The 16,187-nt window shown below is 47.6% G+C and overlaps 1 protein-coding gene across 1 annotated transcript in view; it reads right to left on the reverse strand.

Moving 5' to 3' along the window:
* CTNNA1 (catenin alpha 1) overlaps window positions 1–10,402 on the reverse strand; it is a 148,820-nt gene extending 138,418 nt beyond the window's left edge. The window contains exon 1 of the mRNA XM_038770589.1: window positions 10,312–10,402. The gene's annotated coding sequence lies outside the window, so the exon portion shown is untranslated. The remainder of the gene's footprint in view (window positions 1–10,311) is intronic.
* Between the last annotated feature and the right edge of the window lie 5,785 nt (window positions 10,403–16,187).

The raw sequence follows: 16,187 nt of genomic DNA on the forward strand, positions 1-16,187 counted from the left end.
CCTCTCCTCCTTCTCTCCTTCCTCTCTTCTTTTTCCTCCTCTCCTCCTTCTCTCCTTCCTCTCTTCTTTTTCCTCCTCTCCTCCTTCTCTCCTTCCTCTCTTCTTTTTCCTCCTCTCCTCCTTCTCTCCTTCCTCTCTTCTTTTTCCTCCTCTCCTTCTCTCCTTCCTCTCTTCTTTTTCCTCCTCTCCTCCTCCTCTCCTTCCTCTCTTCTTGTTCCTCCTCTCCTCCTCCTCTCCTTCCTCTCTTCTTTTTCCTCCTCCTCTCCTTCCTCTCTTCTTTTTCCTCCTCTCCTCCTTCCTCTTCTTTTTCCTCCTCTCCTCCTTCCTCTCTTCTGCCTCCTCTCCTCCCTCTCTTCTTCTTCCTCCTCTCCGCCTTCTCTCCTTCCTCTCTTTTTCCTCCTCTCCTTCCTCTCTTTTTTCCCTCTCTCCTCCTTCTCTCCTTCCTCTCTTCTTTTTCCTCCTCTCCCCTTCTCTCCTTCCTGTCTTCTTTTTCCTCCTCTCCTCCCTCTCTCCTTCCTCCTCTCTCCCTTCTTCTTCTTCTCCTTCTTTTTACTTCTATTTACTTCTTCCTCCTCCCCCTCCGCCGCCGCTTTGTCTCTCAGGCCCCACTCCGAGAGAGGAAATGGGCCGCTCTTCCCGACACCTCCCCCGGCTAATCCCGGCCCCACCCGACCGCTCTTCCCGGCTCCTCCCCGGCTGTTCCCGGTTCCTCCCCCCCCATCTTCCCGGCTCCTCCCCTGGCTATTCCCGGCTCCTCCCCGGCTGTTCCCGACACCTCCCCCGGCTATTCCCGGTTCCTCCCCCCGCTCTTCCCGGTTCCTCCCCCCGGCTGTTCCCGGCTCCTCCCCCCAACGCAGCGCCGCCCTTCCGACCATCTTCCTGGCCTCCCCCCCGTCCCTTCCATTGTCCAGGTAGCCCAGAATGGGATGGGGCTCACAGTCTTTGTCCCCATTTTACAGATGAGATAACTGAGGCAGAGAAAATTAAAGTGACTTGGCCAAGGTCATACAGCCGACAAGTGGTGGAGGCAGAACCCACAACCTCTGACTCCCAATAATAATAATGACGGCATTTGTTGAGCGCTTGCTGTACACCAGGCACTGTTCTAGGCGCTTGGGGGGATACAGAGTGATCGGGTTGTCCCATGTGGGGCTCACGGTATTAGTCCCCATTTTACAGACGAGGGAACTGAGGCCCAGAGAAGTGTTGCCAACTTGTACTTCCCAAGCGCTTAGTCCAGTGCTCTGCACACAGTAAGCGCTCAATAAATACGATTGAATGAATGAATGGGGTGGGGGGGGGCGATTCCTGGATCAAGGGGGGGGTGTGACTCACCTGTGAGTGTGACCTAAGTTGGGGGGGGGGGGGCTTTTGGGGGCCCGTTGCCCTGGAGACCGAGGCCCCAGGACACATCACCTCCCTGCCCCTTATTACTCATAAAAATCATAACAATAGATGGTATTTGGTAAGCGCTTACTATGTGCAAAGCACTGTTCTAAGCGCTGGGGAGCTGACAAGGTGATCAGGTGGTCCCACGCGGGGCTCACAGTTTTCATCCCCATTTTCCAGATGAGGTCACTGAGGCACAGAGAAGTTAAGTGACTTGCCCACATGATGATGATATTTGTTAAGCGCTTCCTATGATGATGATGATGATGGTATTTGTTAAGCGCTTACTATGTGCAAAGCTGGGGTAGATCCAGTATATATATTATACTATATGTTGCCAACTTGGACTTCCCAAGCGCTTAGTCCAGTGCTCTGCACACAGTAAGCGCTCAATAAATACGTTTGAATGAATGAATGACTCATTCATGAATCAATCAATGAATGACTCATTCAATCGTATTTATTGAGCGCTTCCTGTGTGCAGAGCACTGGACTAAGCGCTTGGGAAGTCCAAGTTGGCAACATCTAGAGACGGTCCCTACCCACCAGCGGGCTCACAGTCTAGAAGGGGGAGACAGACAACAAAACAAAACATATTAACAGAATAAAATAAATAGAATAAATATGGACAAGTAAAATAAATAGAGTAATAAATCCGTACAAACGTATATACAGGTGCTGTGGGGAAGGGAAGGAGGTAAGGCGGGGGGGGGATGGAGAGGGGGATAATGGGGAATAAATGCCATCATTATTATTTGTCAGCTGTTGTTTCTCCTCTTTCACCTGTTTCTGTTGAGGCTGTGTGTGCCCCATGCCAAGAATGTTTTTATTTCAGGGACAGAGAGAGACGGGGTCTCTTTCTGAACCTCTCTTTCCGTCTGTCAATTTTCCCTTCTTTCCCCTGTCACCTTTTTGGCCGTCTCATCCCTTTTCTGTCCCTCTCGGTGTGTTTCTCTCCCGCTCTCTTCTTTCATCCCTCCCCGCTGCTTCCCTCTTCCCTCAAATATTTCAACCGCTGGCCCTGGCTCCGTTCCCCTCCGGCCGCCAGAAAATACGCTCACCAGCCGGATTATCCCCGGCTCCTCTCTCTCTGCGGCGTTTCAGGAGTTCGGTCCGAAAGGCCCAGTGCCTCTCCTAATTAGCGCTAGCTTTCCGGCTAAATCATAATGGACTGAATCCGAACGCCGAGTTTATTTTTATTCCCGTTACATTTTGCATCTCGCCAGGCAGGAAGGCGTATAGGCCCGCTCTTCTTATGGTCCTGTTCCCCAGGATGCTCCCGTTTGAGCGGCAAGATAAGAATAAGAAGGAAAAGAGCTCGACCTTTGACCCTCCGGAGAGCGAGCCCGTTGTCGGGTAGGGACCGTCTCTATAGCAATCAATCAATCAATCAATCAATCGTATTTATTGAGCGCTTACTGTGTGCAGAGCACTGGACTAAGCGCTTAGGAAGTCCAAGTTGGCAACATCTAGAGACGGTCCCTACCCAACAGCGGGCTCACAGTCTAGAAGGGGGAGACAGAGAACAAAACCAAACATACTAACAAAATAAAATAAATAGAATCAATCAATAATATTTATTGAGCACTTACTGTGTGCAGAGCACTGTACTAAGCACTTGGGAAGTCCAAGTTGGCAACATATAGAGACGGTCCCTACCCAACAGCGGGCTCACAGTCTAGAAGGGGGAGACAGAGAACAAAACCAAACTTACTAACAAAATAAAATAAATAGAATAGATATGTACAAGTAAAATAAATAGAGTCATAAACATGTACAAACATATATATATGTTACCAACTCGTAATAATAATAATAATAATAATGGCATTTATTAAACGCTTACTAGGTGCAAAGCACTGTTCTAAGCGGTAATGGGTTTGAATCCCGGCTCTGCCACTTGTCAGCTGTGTGACTTTGGGCAAGTCAACTTCTCTGCGCCTCAGTTACCTCATCTATAAAATGGGGATTAAGGCTGTGAGCCCCCAGTGGGACAACCTGATCACCCTGTAACCTCTCCAGCGCTTAGAACAGTGCTTTGCATATAGTAAGCGCTTAATAAATGCCATTATTATTATTATTATTACAAGGTGATAATAATAATAATAATGATGGCATTTGTTAAGCGCTTACTATGTGTAAAGCGCTGGGGGGGATACAAGGTGATCAAGGTGATAATGACAATAAGAATGATGGCATTTGTTAAGCGCTTACTATGTGCAAAGCGCTGGGGGGGATACAAGTTGATCAGGTTGTCCCACGTGGGGCTCACAGTCATCTTCCCCATTTTACAGATGAGGTCACTGAGGCTCCCAGAAGTGAAGTGACTTGCCCAATGTCACCCAGCAGACATGTGGTGGAGCCAGGATTCGAACCCATGACCTCTGACTCCAAAGCCCGGGCTCTTTCCACTGAGCCACGCTGCTTCTCAGGTTGTGATCAGGTTGTCCCATGGGGGGCTCACAGTCTTAATCCCCATTTTACAGATGAGGTAACTGGAGTGCAGAGAATAATAATAAAAATAATGATGGCATTTATTAAGCACTTACTATGTGCAAAGCACTGTTCTAAGCGCTGGGGAGGTTACAAAGTGATCAGGTTGTCCCACAGGGGGCTCACAGTCTTAATCCCCATTTAACAGATGAGGGAACTGAGGCCCAGAGAAGTGAAGTGACTTGTCTAAAGTCACCCAGCTGACACTTGGCGGAGCCGGGATTTGAACCCGTCACCTCTGACTCCAAAGCCCGGGCTCTTTTCCATTTCATTCATTCATTCAATGGTATTTATTGAGCGCTTCCTGTGTGCAGAGCACTGTACTAAGCGCTTGGGAAGTCCAAGTTGGCAACATATAGAGACGGTCCCCACCCAACAGCGGGCTCACAGTCTAGAAGGGGGAGACAATTAGACCATTCCCAAGCGCTTAGTCCAATCAATCAATCAATCAATCATATTTATTGAGCGCTTACTGTGTGCAGAGCGCTGTACTAAGCACTTGGGAAGTACAAGTCGGCAACACATGGAGACAGTCCCTACCCAACAGCGGGCTCAAACTTGTACTTCCCAAGCGCTTAGTACATCATCATCATCATCAATCGTATTTATTGAGTGCTTACTATGTGCAGAGCACTGTACTAAGTGCTTGGGAAGTACAAATTGGCAACATCTTGAGACAGTCCCTACCCAACAGTGGGCTCACAGTCTAAAAGGGGGAGACAGAGAACAAAACCAAACATACTAACAAAATAAAATAAATAGAATAGCTATGTACAAGTAAAATAAATAAATGAATAAATAAATAGAGTAATAAATATGTACAAACATATATCCATATATACAGGTGCTGAGGGGAAGGGAAGGAGGTAAGATGGGGGGATGGAGAGGGGGACGAGGGGGAGAGGAAGGAAGGGGCTCAGTCTGGGAAGGCCTCCTGGAGGAGGTGAGCTCTCAGCAGGGCCTTGAAGGGAGGAAGAGAGCTAGCTTGGCGGATGGGCTGCACACAGTAAGCGCTCAATAAATACAGTTGATTGATTGATTGATTAGAAGGGGGAGACAGAGAACAAAACCAAACATACTGTCAAAATAAAATAAATAGAATAGAATAGAATAAATAGTCCAGTGCTCCGCACACCGGAAGCGCCCAATAAATACGATTGAATCGATGAACGCATTACCGGGAGGTGATTTTCTCTGCATTTTCTGTTTTGTTAAAACCTGCTCTAAATCTGGGTCTAGATCTTCAAATGAGTAGTCAAAGGATGTTCCGCAAATCTTCCCTCCCACCCTCCCCGTGATATTATCAAAGACTTGCATAAAAAAAGTAAAAAAACAAACAAACAAATGACCTCCTTTCAAGGCCCTGTACGTTGAAAAACAACATTGGGAGCGGGGAAATAAAAATTGCCGGAGACTGTGAAAACTAGGTGGAATCGTCCTTAAAGAGAAATCTTTTAAAAGGAGGGTTTTTGTGTTGGGTTGTTTTTTTTTCCTTTTTTTTTTTTTCCCCGAGGCATCATTGGGCTTCTCTTGTGGAAACCTGATTCTTTGTGTTCAACATTTAAAAAGCCCTTTATTCGTCCGGCGTTTTTCAGATTTTTGCAGCGATGAAAAGGGGCTATCAAAATAAGGCTGCCGCGGGATCGGGATTAAATGAATATGTTTAAGAGAGAATAATGATAATAATAATAATAATGGCATTTATTAAGCGCTTACTATGTGCAAAGCACTGTTCTAAGCGCTGAGAAGCAGCGCGGCTCAGTGGAAAGAGCCCGGGCTTTGGAGTCAGAGGTCATGGGTTCGAATCCCGGCTCCGCCCCGTGTTTGCTGTGGGACCTTGGGCCAGTCACTTCACTTCTCTGAGCCTCAGTGACCTCATCTGTAAAATGGGGATTAATCAATCAATCGATCGTATTTATTGAGCGCTTACTGTGTGCAGAGCACTGTACTAAGCGCTTGGGAAGTCCAAGATGGCAACATCTAGAGACGGTCCCTACCCAACAGCGGGCTCACAGTCTAGAAGGGGGAGACAGAGAACAAAACAGATTAACAAAATAAAATAAATAGAATAGATCAATCAATCAATCAGTTAATCGTATTTATTGAGTGCTTACTGTGTGCAGAGCACTGTACTAAGCGCTTGGGAAGTCCAAGTTGGCAACATATAGAGACAGTCCCTACCCAACAGTGGGCTCACAGTCTAGAAGGGGGAGACAAAGAACAAAACAAAACATATTAACAAAATAAAATAAATAGAATAGATCAATCAATCAATCGTATTTATTGAGCGCTTACTGTGTGCAGAGCACTATCTAAGCGCTTGGGAAGTCCAAGTTGGCAACATATAGAGACGGTCCCTATCCAACAGCGGGCTCACAGTCTAGAAGGGGGAGACAGAGAACAAAACAAAACAGATTAACAAAATAAAATAAATAGAATAGATCAATCAACCAATCAATCGTATTTATTGAGCGCTTACTGTGTGCAGAGCACTGTACTAAGCGCTTGGGAAGTCTGAGTTGGCAACACATAGAGACGGTCCCTACCCAACAGCGGGCTCACAGTCTAGAAGGGGGAGACAGAGAACAAAACAAAACAGATTAACAAAATAAAATAAATAGAATAGATCAATCAACCAATCAATCGTATTTATTGAGCGCTTACTGTGTGCAGAGCACTGTACTAAGCGCTTGGGAAGTCCGAGTTGGCAACATATAGAGACGGTCCCTACCCAACAGCGGGCTCACAGTCTAGAAGGGGGAGACAGAGAACAAAATATATTAACAAAATAAAATGGAATAGATCAATCAATCGATCAATCATATTTATTGAGCGCTTACTGTCTGCAGAGCACTGTACTAAGCGCTTGGGAAGTCCGAGTTGGCAATACATAGAGACGGTCCCTACCCAACAGTGGGCTCACAGTCTAGAATTTATGAAGCAATCAGTCGTACTTATTGAGCGCTTACTGTGTGCAGAACACTGTACTAAGCGCTTGAACCCAGAGCCCGCAGGCTAGACGTTCTCCATCAGACCTCCGGCACCGCGGCATCCACTTAGACGGCACTTACACGGAAATTCCGGGCAAGATATATTAACATCTCCAAAGTTAATGGACCAGAAAGGAGGAAATTAACATAAATTAATTTAGCTGCAATCCTGCCTTCCTAGACAATAACGGGAAATTCCGACGGTGCCTAGCACAGAGGAGAAGGCGAAAAGATTTATAAGTATTCGTTCACTCGTATTTATTGAGCGCTTACTGTGTGCCCAGCACTGTACTAAGCGCTTGGGAAGTCCAAATTGGCACAATCTAGAGACGGTCCCTACCCAACAGCGGGCTCACGGTCTAGAAGTCTATTTATTGAGCGCTTACTGTGTGCAGAGCACTGTACTAAGCGCTTGGAAAGAGCGACTCGGCAACAAATAGAGGCAATTTCTACCCTACAACGGGGTCACAATCTAGAAGGGAGGGGACAGACATCAAAATAAACAAGCAGGCATCAATCAATCAATCAATCAATCGTATTTATTGAGCGCTTACTGTGTGCAGTGCACTATACTAAGCGCTTGGGAAGTGCAAGTTGCTGTTGCATCAACAGCATCAATATATAGACTTATAGACATATAGATACAGATATAGACTTTTAGACTTTAGACTATAGGCTTTTTCCCCCTTTTAGACTGTGAGCCCACTGTTGGGTAGGGACTGTCTCTATATGTTGCCAATTTGTACTTCCCAAGCGCTTAGTACAGTGCTCTGCACATAGTAAGCGCTCAATAAATACGATTGATGATGATGATGATATAGATTTCTAGACTGTGAGCCCGCTATTGGGTAGGGACCATCTCTATATGTTGCCAACTTGGACTTCCCAAGCGCTTAGTACACTGCTCTGCACACGGTAAGCGCTCAATAAATACGATTGAACGAATATAGACACATCACTAATGATAAAGAGGATAATAAATACGTACATACATACACAAGGGCTGTGGGTTGGGGGGGTAGAGCATTCATTCATTCAATCGTATTTATTGAGCGCTTACTGTGTGCAGAGCACTGTACTAAGCGCTTGGAAAGAGCGACTCGGCAACAAATAGAGGCAATTCCTACCCTACAATGGGGTCGCAATCTAGAAGGGAGGGGACAGACATCAAAATAAGCAAACAGGCATCAATCAATCAATCAATCAATCATGAAGCAGAATTAGAGAAGCAGCGTGGCTCAGTGGAAAGAGCCCGGGCTTTGGAGTCAGAGGTCATGGGTTCAAATCCCGGCTCCGCCAACTGTCTGCTGGGTGACTTTGGGCAAGTCATTTAACTTCTCTGTGCCTCAGTTCCCTCATCTGTAAAATGGGGATGATGACTGTGAGCCCCCTGTGGGACAACCTGATCACCTTGTAACCCCCCAGCGCTTAGAACAGTGCTTTGCACATAGTAAGCGCTTAATAAATGCTATCATTATTATTATTAATCGCATTTATTGAGCGCTTACTGTGTGCAGAGCACTGTACTAAGCGCTTGGGAAGTACAAGTTGCTGTTGCATCAACAGCATCAATATCAATAAATAGACTTATAGATATAGACATATAGATACAGATATAGATTTCTAGACTGTGAGCCCGCTGTTGGGTAGGGACCGTCTCTATATGTTGCCAACTTGGACTTCCCAAGCGCTTAGTACAGTGCTCTGCACATGGTAAGCGCTCAATAGATACGATTGAATGAATATCGACACATCACTAACAAAATAAAGAGAATAATAAGTATGTACATACATACACAAGTGCTGTGGGGCGGGGGGGTAGAGCATTCATTCATTCAATCATATTTATTGAGCGCTTACTGTGTGCAGAGCACTGGACTAAGCACTAAGAGCAGAGGGAGGGAGTCGGGGCGATGGGGAGGGGAGGAGGAGCTTAATCTGGGAATACAGAAGCAGCTTGGCTCAGTGGAAAGAGCCCGGGCTTTGGAGTCCGAGGTCATGGGTTCAAATCCCGGCTCCGCCAATTGTCAGCTGGGTGACTTTGGGCAAGTCACTTCACTTCTCTGGGCCTCAGTTCCCTCATCTGTCAAATGGGGATGAAGACTGGGAGCCCCCCGTGGGACAACCTGATCACCTTGTCACCTCCCCAGCGCTCAGAACAGTGTTTTGCACATAGTAAGCGCTTAGCAAATGCCATCATTATTTATTATTAGTAGTAGTAAGTCAGTTCACCTCTCTGGTCTTCGGTTTCCTCCTCCATAAATGGGCAAAAGAATCCTGACTGTCCTAACCTCACGGGAATGTCGGGATAAATTCTGATTGCTGATGCGGAAGCTGACGCTGATGCTAAGCCGATGCCTAGAGAAGCAGCGTGGCTCAGCGGAAAGAGCCCGGGCTTTGGAGTCCGAGGTCATGGGTTCAAATCCCGGCTCCGCCACTTGTCAGCTGGGTGACTTTGGGCAAGTCACTTCACTTCTCTGGGCCTCAGTGACCTCATCTGGAAAATGGGGATTAAGACTGTGAGCCCCCCGTGAGACAACCTGCTCTCCTTGTATCCCTCCAGCGCTTAGAACAGTCCTTTGCACATAGTAAGCGCTTAACAAATAGCATCATTATTATTATTATGTGGAAGGGCTTCGGGAAAACAGCATGCCGGACTAATTTAGAGGTTGTGGGTTCAAATCCGAAGTCGTAGGTTCAAATCCCGGCTCCGCCACTTGTCAGCTGGGTGACTTTGGGCAAGTCACTTCACTTCTCTGGGCCTCAGTTCCCCCATCTGGAAAATGGGGATGAAGACTGTGAGCCCCATGTGGGACAACCTGGTCACCTTGTAACCTCCCCAGCGCTTAGAACAGTGCTTTGCACATAGTAAGCGCTTAATAAATGCCATCATTATTATTATTATTATTAATTTCCGGGGGTGTTTATGACGTTTGCCCTTCTAGACTGGGAACCCCCTGTGGGGTAGGGACCGTCTCCATGTGTTGCCAACTTGGACTTCCCAAGCGCTTAGTCCAGTGCTCTGCACACAGTAAGCGCTCAATAAATACGACTGAATGAATGAAAGCTTGCCCCTCCCGGCACAGAGCCGGGGGACGCGGGTTCGATTTTGAGAAGCAGCGTGGCTCACTGGAAAGAGCCCGGGCTTTGGAGTCAGAGGTCGCGGGTTCAAATCCCGGCTCCGCCGATTGTCAGCTGGGTGATTTTGGGCAAGGCACTTAACTTCTCTGGGCCTCAGTCACCCCACCTGGAAAATGGGGGTGAAGACTGTGAGCCCCCCGTGGGACAACCTGATCACCTTGTAATCTCCCCAGCGCTTAGAACAGTGCACATAGTAAGCGCTTAATAAATGCTATTATTATTATTATTATTTTCAGGATCAAACCGGCGGAGGGGGGGGGAAACGAGTCAGAGGCTGGGAGGGAGGCGGGTGGCTCACCTTCCCCGGAGAGAGGGGTCTGAGGGACCGAGGCAGAGGGATGGACGGGATGACCCCGGATGATCCAGTCAGCCCCAAAGAGGCGGCGCTTCGGGCCTGGCAACCACCGGCTCCGGCGTCCTGGAGGAAAGGACGGTTTATAAGTCGATTGGTGGAGACGGCTCTTACTGACCACCCTCCCCGTGGTGCCCAAGGACGTTGCCATGGCAACATCCCCCCCCACACCCCCGCATCTTCGCTCTTCCACGACTTTCTATCTCCTTCCCTGCGTCCGCTATACTATTCTGTTATACTGAGAAGCCGAGGAGCAGCGCGGCACGGCGGAAAGAGCCCGGGCTTGGGAGTCAATCAATCGATCGATCGTATTTATGGAGCGCTTACTGTGTGCAGAGCACTGCACTAAGCGCTCGGGAAGTCCAAGTTGGCAACATCTAGAGACGGTCCCTACCCAACAGTGGGCTCACGGTCTAGAAGGGGGAGACAGAGAACGAAACAGATTAACAAAATAAAATAAACGGAATAAATATATACAAGTAAAATCGATAGAGTAATAAATACGTGCAAACATATATACGTATATACAGGTGCTGTGGGGAAGGGAAGGAGGTAAGGCGGGGGGGGGTGGAGAGGGGGACGAGGGGGAGAGGAAAGGGGGATCAGTCTGGGAAGGCCTCCTGGAGGAGGTGAGCTCTCGTAGGGCCTTGAAGAGAGGAAGAGAGCCAGAGGTAATGGGTTCGAATCCTGGCTCTGCCACTTGTCAGCTGGGTGACCTTGGGCAAGCCACTTCACTTCTCTAACCAGCGCTTAGAACAGTGCTTTGCATAGTAAGCGCTTAATAAATTTCGTCATTATTATTACTATTATTCTCTGTGCCTCAGTTACCTCACCTGTAAAACGGGGATTAAGACTGTAAGCCCCAAGTGGGACAACCTAATCATCTTGTATCCCCTCTGGCGCTTAGAACAGTGCTTTGCACATAGTAAGTGCTTAATAAATGCCATCATTATTATTACTATTATTCTCTGTGCCTCAGTTACCTCACCTGTAAAACGGGGATTAAGACTCTGAGCCCCCAAGTGGGACAACCTGATCACCTTGTATCCCCTCTGGCGCTTAGAACAGTGCTTGGCACATAGTAAGCGCTTAATAAATGCCATCATTATTATTACTATTATTCTCTGTGCCTCAGTTACCTCACCTGTAAAACGGGGATTAAGACTGTGAGCCCCAAGTGGGACAATCTGATCATCTTGTATCCCCTCTGGCGCTTAGAACAGTGCTTTGCACATAGTAAGCGCTTAATAAATGCCATTATTATTATTATTGTTATTCTCTGTGCCTCAGTTACCTCACCTGTAAAACGGGGATTAAGACTCTGAGCCCCCAAGTGGGACCACCTGATCACCTTGTAGCCCCCCTGGCACTTAGAACAGTGCTTGGCACATAGTAAGTGCTTAATAAATGCCATCATTATTATTATTATTATTATTCTCTGCGCCTGTTACCTCACCTGTAAAACGGGGATTAAGACTCTGAGCCCCCAAGTGGGACAACCTGATCACCTTGTATCCCCCCTGGCACTTAGAACAGTGCTTGGCACATAGTAAGTGCTTAATAAATGCCATCATTATTATTACTATTATTCTCTGAGCCTCAGTTACCTCACCTGTAAAACGGGGATTAAGATTGTGAGCCCCAAGTGGGACAACCTAATCATCTTGTATCCCCTCTGGCGCTTAGAACAGTGCTTTGCACAGAGTAAGCGCTTAATAAATGCCATCATCATTATTATTATTATTATTCTCTGTGCCTCAGTTACCTCACCTGTAAAACGGGGATTAAGACTGTGAGCCCCAAGTGGGACAACCTGATCACCTTGTATCCCCCCTGGCACTTAGAACAGTGCTTGGCACATAGTAAGTGCTTAATAAATGCCATCATTATTATTATTATTATTCTCTGCGTCTGTTACCTCACCTGTAAAACGGGGATTAAGACTGTGAGCCCCAAGTGGGACAACCTGATCACCTTGTATCCCCCCCGGCACTTAGAACAGTGCTTGGCACATAGTAAGTGCTTAATAAATGCCATCATTATTATTATTATTATTCTCTGCGCCTGTTACCTCACCTGTAAAACGGGGATTAAGAACTCTGAGCCCCCAAGTGGGACAACCTGATCACCTTGTATCCCCCCTGGCACTTAGAACAGTGCTTGGCACATAGTAAGTGCTTAATAAATGCCATCATTATTATTATTATTATTCTCTGCGCCTGTTACCTCACCTGTAAAACGGGGATTAAGACTCTGAGCCCCCAAGTGGGACAACCTGATCACCTTGTATCCCCCCTGGCACTTAGAACAGTGCTTGGCACATAGTAAGTGCTTAATAAATGCCATCATTATTATTATTATTATTCTCTGCGCCTGTTACCTCACCTGTAAAACGGGGATTAAGACTCTGAGCCCCCAAGTGGGACCACCTGATCACCTTGTATCCCCCCTGGCACTTAGAACAGTGCTTGGCACATAGTAAGTGCTTAATAAATGCCATCATTATTATTATTATTATTCTCTGCGCCTGTTACCTCACCTGTAAAACGGGGATTAAGAACTCTGAGCCCCCAAGTGGGACAACCTGATCACCTTGTATCCCCCCCGGGCGCTTAGAACAGAGGCCCAGAGAAGTGAAGTGACTTGCCCAAAGTCACCCAGCTGGCAAGTGGCGGAGCTGGGATTTGAACCCATGATCTCCGGCTCCAAAGCCCGGGCTCTTTCCACTGAGCCACGCTGCTTCTCTAATTTTTAGTATTATTTTGCACAAGCCCCTTGGACTCCAGAGTGGTTGTGTGTGTGTGTGTGTGTGTGCACCAGAAAAGCGCCAAGTGTCACCAGATCAGCAGGCCTCCCTCCTTCCTCCTCTCCGAAGGTGGATGAGGGGCCTGTTGCTTTAGAGACTTACTGCATTAATCGCCATGGTAACGGAGAGGAGCTCGCAGCCCCCCTCGGGTCCTCCCGGGGAAAAAACTGGACCAGCCAACGGTGTGACAGTGTGTGTCCGTGTGTGTGTCCTTGTGTGTCTGTGTGAGTTTGTGCCAATCGGCCACGGAGGGCAAGAGAGCACTGAACCCCAGGGGAGAGGAGGCATCGGGGGAAGCCTAATGGATGCCACGGGTTCTTTTAGACTGTGAGCCCACTGCTGGGTAGGGACCGTCTCTATACGTTGCCAACTTGGACTTCCCAAGCGCTTAGTACAGTGCCCTGCACACAGTAAGTGCTCAATAAATACGATTAATAATAATAATCTGTCCCTCATTCATTCAATCCTTCCTTCCTCTCCCCCTCGTCCCCCTCTCCATCCCCCCATCTTACCTCCTTCCCTTCCCCACAGCACCTGTATATATGGATATATGTTTGTGCATATTTTTTACTCTATTTATTTTACTTGTACATATCTATTCTATTTATTTTCTTTTGTTAGTATGTTTGGTTTTGTTCTCTGTCTCCCCCTTTTAGACTGTGAGCCCACTGTTGGGTAGGGACTGTCTCTATATTTTGCCAATTTGTACTTCCCAAGCGCTTAGTACAGCGCTCTGCACATAGTAAGCGCTCAATAAATACGATTGATGATGATGATGATGATTCAATCGTATTTATTGAGCGCTTACTGTATGCAGAGCACTGGACTAAACGCTCGGGAAGTACACGGCCTCTAATCCCGGCTCGGCCACTTGTCAGCTGGGTGACTCTGGGCTCATCACTTCACTTCTCTGTGTCTCAGTTCCCTCATCTGTAAAATGGGGATTAAGACTGTGAGCCCCCGCCGTGGTGGGACAACCTGATCACCTTGTAAGCTCCTCAGCGCTTAGAACAGTCAATCAATCGTATTTATTGGGCGCTTACTGTGTGCAGAGCACTGTACTAAGCGCTTGGGAAGTCCAAGCTGGCAACATATAGAGACAGTCCTATAAATACCATTTTTAAAAAGTCACTTTGCTGTGCCTCGTTTCCCTCATCTGTAAAATGGGGGTGAAGACTGTGAGCCCCATGTGGGACAACCTGATTACCTTGTATCTAACCCAGCGCTTAGTACAGTGTCTGGCACATAGTAAGCGCTTAACAAATGCCATTATTATTACCACCTCACCTGTAAGGGTCAGGGGGTGGGGAAGGGAGAGGAAGAGAGAGAGACAGAGACAGAGAGAGACAATCACACGGGGAAGGCTAATGGAGGTGACAAGGTGATCAGGTTGTCCCACGGAGGGGGCTCCCCATCTTCATCCCCATTTTACAGATGAGGGAACTGAGGCCCAGAGAATAATAATAATAATGGCATTTATTAAGCGCTTACCATGTGCAAAGCACTGTTCTAAGCGCTGGGGAGGTTCCAAGGTGATCAGCTTGTCCCACGGGGGGCTCACAGGCTTCATCCCCATTTTATTCATTCATTCAATCGTATTTATTGAGCGCTTACTGTGTGCAGAGCACTGTACTAAGCGCTTGGGAAGTACAAGTCGGCAACCTATTCATTCATTCAGTCGTAGTTATTGAGCGCTTACTGTGTGCAGAGCACTGTACTAAGCGCTTGGGAGGTACAAGTCGGCAACCTATAGGGACGGTCCCTACCCAACAGCGGGCCCACAGTCTAGAAGGGGGAGATGAGGGAACTGAGGCCCAGAGAAGTTGAGTGACTGGCCCAAAGTCACCCAGCTGACAAGTGGGGGAGCCAGGATTTGAACCCATGACCTCTGCCTCCAAAGCCCGGGCTCTTTCCACTGAGCCACGCTGCTTTGGTGAGTTCTAGACTGTGAGCCCGCTGTTGGGTAGGGACCGTCCCTATATGTTGCCAACTTGGGCTTCCCAAGCGCTTAGTCCAGTGTTCTGCACACAGTAAGCGCTCAATAAATACCATTGAATGAATGAATGAGTTGAGAAGGTTTCTGTGTCTCCTTGGGCAGATCCAGTCCGCTTCTCCTGGCACAGGAGGCTACTCATGACTAATGCAGCGGGGCCATTAGTGGCCCAGCATGGGGCTTCTTGAATCGGGCTCATTATTAGACAATTTCTGCGAGCCTCACAGCCTCCACTGATGATGACGGTATTTGTTAAGCGCTTACTATGTGCAAAGCACTGTTCTAAGCGCTGGGGAGGATACAAGGTGATCAGGTGGTCCCACGTGGGGCTCACGGTCTTCACCCTCATTTTCCAGATGAGGGAACTGAGGCCCAGAGAAGTGAAATAACTTGCCCAAAGTCACCCAGCTGTTGTACTTCCCAGGCTCTTAGTACAGTGCTCTGCACACAGTAAGCGCTCAATAATTACGATTGAATGAATGAATGACAAGTGGAGGAGCCGGGATTTGAACCCATGACCTCTGCCTCCAAAGCCCGGGCTCTTTCCCCTGAGCCACGCTGCTTTGGTGAGTTCTAGACTGTGAGCCTGCTGTTGGGTAGGGACCGTCTCTAGATGTTGCCAAGCGCTTAGTCCAGTGCTCTGCACACAGTAAGCGCTCAATAAATACCACTGAATGAATGAATGAATTGAGAAGGTTTCTGTGTCTCCTTGGGCAGATCTACTCCGCTTCTCCTGGCGCTGGAGGCTACTCATGACTATTATTTATTCATTCAATCGTATTTATTGAGCGCTTACTGTGTGCATTAGTGGCTCAGCATGGGGCTTGTTGAATCGGGCTCATTAGCAGACCATTTCCACAGCCTCCACTGATGATGATGGTACTTGTTAAGCGCTTACTATGTGCAAAGCACTGTTCTAAATGCTGGGGAGATTACAAGGTGATCAGGTTGTCCCACGGGGTGGGGTGGGGTGGGGGGGCTCACAGTCTTCAATCAATCAATCAATCAAATTTATTGAGCGCT

This window comes from Tachyglossus aculeatus, chromosome X2, assembly GCF_015852505.1.
Source record: "Tachyglossus aculeatus isolate mTacAcu1 chromosome X2, mTacAcu1.pri, whole genome shotgun sequence".
Taxonomy (NCBI): domain Eukaryota; kingdom Metazoa; phylum Chordata; class Mammalia; order Monotremata; family Tachyglossidae; genus Tachyglossus; species Tachyglossus aculeatus.